Below are 7,243 nucleotides of genomic sequence, written 5' to 3' on the forward strand. Positions count from 1 at the left end.
TTTTAGATGGAGTCTTGCTCTGTCGCCCAGGCTGGAGTGCAGTGGCACGATCTGAGCTTACTGCAACCTCTGCCTCCTGGGGTTAAGCAGTTCTCTGCCTCAGCCTCCAAAGTAGCTGGGATTACAGGTGTCTGCCACCACACCCAGCTAATTTTTGTATTTTTAGTAGACGCGGGTTTCACCGTCTTGGCCAAGCTGGTCTTGAACTCCTGAACTCGTGGTCCACCCGCAATCCCTCCCAAAGTATTGGGATTACAGGCACGAGCCACTGCGCCCAGCCTGAATTTTGAATTTTGCCCTATAATCTATCTCTGTATTTTAGTATTAAAGATGTTTTAAATTCACACTAAGGAAACGAAACACGTGAATTCTTTTCTACTTGTCTCATTAGCTAATGGGCAGGCTGCTGCTGAGTTGAGTTTATTAATTCCCAACAAAATTGTGCTGAGATGAAGGTAGCAAGATTTACCTGAAAGATTCAGTATGAGACAAACCCTTGCAATCTCTAGACAGACTCAGTATCTTGAAAGCCCAGATGCACATAAGTATGGATATGAATGGCAACAGCTTTGTTTTCCTGCTCTCCGTTCCCCTCCCCTCCCCTCCCTTCCCCTCCTTTCTTCTCTTTCCTTTCCATTATTATCTTTTCTTTTCTTCTTCACATAAAGGAAATTTTCCAGGAGAGATACCCAAAAACCTGCCAGAGAGGGGAGTTCTTTGAAACTTCATTACGTTGAATTTTTTTTTGAGTGTATTTGCTTGCTGATGGATCAGCAGTATTTTATCTTTCAAAATTAATTTTGTTTCTTATAAAATAATCCATACTAAAGAACATATATAATTTACATATAAGTATAAAGGATGATTAATTGCCCATACACCCGACTCCTTTGTAACCTCCCCTGTTTCTTCTGTAATCTTATGCATGTTCTCTTCTCTCCTGTGAGAGGAGTGACTTTTAGGGAGAGGAGAGAACATGCAAAACTTTAATTTATATTTTATTTAGATCTATATATTTTGTTTGTTTTTTTTTTTTAGATGGAGTTTCACTCTTATTGCTCAGGCTGGAATGCAATGGCGCGATCTCGGCTCACTGCAACCTCTGCCTCCTGGTTCAAGTGATTCTCCTGCCTCAGCCTCCCAAGTATCTGGGATTACAGGCGTGTGCCACCATGTCTGGCTAATTTTGTATTTTTAGCAGAGACTCAAGTGATCCACCCGCCTCGGCCTCCCAAAGTGCTGAGATTACAGGTGTGAGCCACTGCGCCTGGCCTTATTTGTATATATTTGTAGGGATGGGGTCTCACTCTGTTGCCCAGGATGGAGTGTAGGACACAATCATAGCTTACTATAGCCTTAATCTCCTGGGCTCAAGTGGTTCTCACACCTCAGCCTCCCGAGTAGCTGGGACTACTGGTGTGTGCCACCATATAAAGTTTTTATTTTTATATTTATCAGTCCCGTGCTTTTTATTTCCCACTTCGGTTTTACTATATATGTATGTGTCATTTAAAAAATAGTTTAATTTTATGTTTATATACATTTAGGGACAGATCCAATTTTGTGGGCCTTGAAGCTTACATAATTTGGGAAGCCTTCTTTAAGCAAAAGAGTGTAACATTAGTAATACAAAAGTAGATATGGGAATTTATATTAATTTAGAGAAAATGCTCATGGCAACTACAATGCTACAGGACAAGAGGAAAAGTGTGATAGAAGAGATATCGGAGTCGAAAGAAATAATGGTCTTAATAGACTGTGGTTAATAATTTCTCCTCCATGGATCCTGATTTTGGTGTTATATTTAAAAATTCATTATTAATCCCAAGTTAATGCAGATTTCTTCTTATGTTTTTTCTAAAAATTTGATAGCTTTACATTTCCCATTTTACATTTTATAGCTTTACATTTTAGGGCTGGGCATTGTGGCTTACACCAATAATCCCGGAACTTTGGGAGGCGCAGGTGGGATGATCACTTGAGTCCAGGAGTTTGAGGCCAGCCTGGGCAACATAGTGAGACCTCATTTCTAGAAAAGATAAGCAAAATTAGCCGGACATGATGGCATGTGCCTGTGGTCCCAACTATTCAGGAGGCTGAAGTGGGAGGATTGCTTGAGCCCTGGAGGTCGAGGCTATAGTGAATGAAGATTACACCAGTGCACTTCAATCTGGGCAACTGAGTGAGATCCTATCTGAAAAAAAACCCCACCATTTTACATTTAGGTCTGTAATCCATTTGGAGTTAATTTTTAAATAAGTTATAAGGTATGTGTCTAGGTTAATTTAAAAAATATGGATGTCCAGTTGTTCCCACACCATTTAGTGAAAAGATGATCCCTGAATTGCCTTGGCACTTTTGTCAAATATCAGTCCATTCTTTGTGTGGGTCTATTTCTGGGCTTTCTATTCTGTTCAATTGAGCCATTTGTCTACACCTTTGCCAATATCAAGCTGTCTTAATTTCTGCAAATCTTGAAATAAGGTAGTGTGAATCCTCCAATTTTGCTCTTTTCCAGAATTCTTTAGATATTCTAGTTCATTTGTCTTTCCATATAAATTTTAGAATCAGTTGGCCTGGCACGGTGGCTCTTGCTTGTAATCCCAGCACTTGGGAGGCTAAGGCGGGCAGATCACAAGGTCAGGAGTTTGAGTCCAGGCTGACCAACATGGTGAAACCCCATCTATAAAAAAAGAAGAAGAAGAAGAAGAAGAATCAGTTTGTTGATGTCTACAAAATAGTTTGCAGTGTGTTGGTTAGATTGACATTGATTTTTAAGAATCAATTGAGTATAATTGACGCCTTAACAATATTGACTCTACCACCCAATGAACATGATGTATCTCTTTACTAATTTCTATCTCCTTTGATTTCTTCCATTAGTTTTTTTTTTGTTTATTGTTTGTCTGTTTTTTGGTTTTTAGCATATAGATCCTACACATATTTCATTAGATTTTATTCCTAAGTATGTCATTTTTGTTGCAATTGTAAATGGTATGATTTTTATACTCAAATTCCAATTGTTCATTGCTGATATTTAGAAATATGATTGACTTTTGTATATTGCCCTTATAATCCTGTCATTGTAAGTATGCTTATCAGTTTTAAAAGCTTTTTAAAGTGATTTCAAAATATTTTCTACATGGATAACCTTGTCATTTTCAAATAGAAACAGTTTTATTTCTTTCTTTCTGTATGCCTTTAAAAAAAATTCTTATTTTATTGCAGTGGCGAGGACTTGTGGTATGTAGTTTAATAGGAGTAGTGCGAGAAGATTGCTTTGCTTTGTTCTCTAGATGCTGGTTTCTTGTTGACTTGTTCCTGTCTTACAGGGAAAGCATATAGTTCCCCAATATTAAGTATAAGTTATTTGGTATTTAATAGCTGTCTTTTTATTAGGTTATGAAAGTTAACTTCCATTCCTAATTTGCCGAGAATTTTTAAAAATCATGAATAAATGTTGAATTTTGTCAAATACATTTTCCACATTCATTAGGATGATTATATGGTTTTAAAATCTAGTCTGGTTAAATATGGTGGATTACACTGATTGATTGTTGAATGTTAAATCAGCCTTGAATTCCAAGAATAAACTCCACTTATTCATGATGTAATCTTTTTTTTTTTTTGAGACAGAGTCTCACTCTGTCTCCCAAACTGGAGTGCAGTGACCTGATCACTGCAAGCTTCGCCTCCTGGGTTCAAGCGATTCTTTTGCCTCATCCTCCTGAGTAGCTGGGACTACAGGCGCGTGCCACCACACCCAACAAAGGTTTTTTTTTTTTTATTTATTTTTTTTTTGTATTTTTTAGTAGAGACGGGGTTTCCCCAGGTTGGCCAGGCTGGTCTCGAACTCCTGACCTTGTGATCCACCTGCCTCAGCCTCTCAAAGTGCTGGGATTACAGGCATGAACCACTGCCCATGGCCCCCACCTTTTTTTTTTGTGACAGAGCTCTGTTGCCCAGGTTGAAATGCAGTGGTGGGATCTCGGCTCACTGAAACCTCCACCTCCCGGGTTCAAGCGATTCTCCTGTCTCAGCCTCTTGAGAAGCTGAGATTACAGGTGCCCACCACCACACCCAGCTAATTTTTGTATTTTTAGCAGTGACAGGGTTTCACCATGTTGTCTAGGCTGGTCTCGAACTCCTGACCTCAGGACCCACCCGCCGCAACCTCTCAAAGTGCTGGGATTACTGGCGTGAGCTGCTGTGCCCATCCTCTGCTTTTTATATATTGCAGAAGTTGATTACTAACTGTTAGGGATTATTGTATCCATACTTTTCTTGTAATATGTTTATCTTGTTTTGGCATTAGGGTAATACTGGTCCCATCAAGTGAATTGGAAAGTGTACCTTTCTCTTCTATTATCAAGAGGGGTTTGCGTAGAATTGTTATTATTTCTTCGCTAAATAGTTGTTAGCATTTGCCAATGAAATCATCTGAGCCTGGTGATTCCTTTCTTGAAAGATTTTTTACTACAAAATTTCTATAATAGATATAGGACTCTTCAGGTTATATATTTTTCTTCAGTAATGTTTAATAGTTTATGGCTTTCAAGGAATTAATTTCATCTAAGTTGTCTAATTTATGGGCATAGAGACATTTATAGTATTCTCTTATCTTTTTAACGTCTGTGGAGTCTCTAGTGAAATTCCCCTCTGTCATTCCTGATATTGATAATTTGTGCCGTGTATTTTCTTGGTCAGTCTCACTTGAGATTTATCAATTTTATTATTCTTTAAAGAAGCAGATTTTAGTTTCATGATTTTTCTTTATTGCTTTTCTCTTTTCAGTTCAACATATTTTATTATTTTTATTTTTTATTTAATTTTATAAATTTTCCTCTAAATACTGACAGAGTCTCTCCTTGATCAAACTTTAATTGGGGTCCTCTGAGCCTTTTTCTCAATGACACTGTGATCGTTGAGCCTCCAAACTGTGTCTTTGCAGAAAATAGTTTAGCAAGCATTCTGCTAAGTTAGTTTAGTGAGAATCCCTTGATATCTGATCACTCTCAATATCTGGTCAAATTCCTCATCCTCCATCATGCCCAGGTGATATATGATCACCCTGGCCTGCCTTCAGCAGGAATCCTGTTAGATCAATTTAACAAGAATTGTCCTACTCTTAGTAACTTTTTGTCCACCAACACTCCATGCCGATCCTTGGCTATAAATTCCCGCTTTTCCTTGTTGTATTCAGATCCAAGACGAGTTCTAAACTGAGATCTCTTTTTCCCTATGGCAATCCTTCCTGAATAAAATCTGCTTTTATTACGTTGGTGCAAAAGTAATTGTGGTTTCTGCCATTACTTTTAATGCTACTTACCAGCGAGCTCTGGTTCCCTTTAAGAGCGCTGTTTTGGCTACATCCCACAGATTTCTATGTTGCATCTTCATTTTTTAGTTCAAAATATTTTTCAATCTCCCATGAGTGTGTGGTTTAATTTCCAAATGTTTGGGAGTTTTCCAGATATATTCTTATTAATGATTTCTAGTTTAATTCCATTATGGTCCGAGAACATGCAATGTATGATTTCTATTATTTTCAATTTGTTGACGGTGGTTTTATAGCCCAGAATATGGTTTTTCTTGGTGAATCCTCCATGTGCATTTGAACAGAAAGTATATTTTGTTGTTTCAGTTGGCATGTCCTATACATGGTGATTAGGTCTAATTGTTTGATGGTATTGTTCAAGTTTTCTATAGCCTGGCTATCTCTTTCTTTCTCGGCTTGTCCCCTTCCTGAAGCCAAAGAGTTTGAATTTCTATCCCTGGGCCTGAGAAAGTTGTTATCAAGGACATGGAAGTTACCTTCTTGACCTCAGAACAGGCACACCTTGAAAGAGGTTCTGAGAAAACTGCTGACTTTTGACTGCTTCTTGCATTATTAATCAATGCCTCACATGCACTGGGTACACTGAAAATGCGCTGAATACGGTCGTTTGGTGAAAGTGTTCCTCTTAAGGTCAGTACTTGGTAAGTATAATCTGGGAAAAAATGTGCCTGTAATCCCAGCACTTTGGGAGGCAGAGGCAGGCAGATCACAAGGTCAGGAGATCGAGACCATCCTGGCTAACACGGCGAAACCCCATCTCTACTAAAAACACAAAAATTAGCCTGGAGTGGTAGCACCTGCCTGTAATCCCAGCTACTTGGGAGGCTGAGGCAGGAGAATCGCTTGAACCCAGGACTCAGAGGTTGCAATGAGCCAAGATCGTGCCACTGCACTCCAGCCTGGGTGACAGAGTGAGACTCTGTCTCAAAAAAAAAAAAAAAAAAATAGTGAGTTTGTTGCTTTATTATGTCTGAGTTATGGTATTTTAAAAATATATATGGAAAAGAAAAAAAATGCAAACTATCAAAATCCTTTTATAAGGTGGGGTGCAGGGCATTTTGTTTCCTTTTTTTTTTTTTTACAACAGCCAACAAAGTTTGTTTCCAGATTAAACCAGCAATAGATTCTTCAACATTATTGCCTGATAGTCATTTTCTGAGATTTTGGCTTTCTAACATCATGTTATCAAATTTAGTGCTTTTCTGTTAAACCCAAAAGACCCCTCTTCTGATTGTCTTGAAAGACGTCACAGCAATAGCTTCTCAGCTCAGTGCATTTAAATGTGTGTAACAGCACTAGGAAGAAATAGTCTCTTGTGCCTTAAAATCCAGGCAATTCTGAAAATGTCTGTGGGGAATTCGATGAACATAGCATAGACATAATGGAAGGGATTTACTCTAACAGTCAATCCAGGCTCTGGTAACTAATCAGCTTCTTCATCACCAATGCCCAGATCCAAGCTACCTTGAATTCCTGTAGCTTTCTAACCTATCTCCTGGTTTCACCCTTACCCTCCAGCCCCCTGCAGCGTATTCTCCTCACAGAAGCCAGGAGATTTGATGTCATTCTTCTGTTCAAAACCTGACAGTGGTTTGCCGTTTCAGAGCAAAATCCAAAGTTGTTATTATGATCCTCAAGGGCCTGCATGGTCTGATACCCTGATAACTCTTTGACCTAATCAATCTCCTACCACTGTCTCCTTCAAAGTCTTCATTCCAGGCTCATTGGCATTTTTGCCATTCCTTGAACTCATCACACACACTGTGAGCTCCTGACCTTTGCATTTGCAGTTCCCTCTGTTAACAAAACTCTTTTCTTAGATATTTATTTGCTTCACTATTCATTTTTTTTCTTTTTTCTTTATTGAGACTGAGTCTCGCTCTGTCGCCCAGGCTGGAGTGCAAT

This window comes from Sapajus apella, unplaced genomic scaffold, assembly GCF_009761245.1.
Source record: "Sapajus apella isolate SASKATOON/1434 unplaced genomic scaffold, GSC_monkey_1.0 scaffold103, whole genome shotgun sequence".
Lineage (NCBI taxonomy): Eukaryota > Metazoa > Chordata > Mammalia > Primates > Cebidae > Sapajus > Sapajus apella.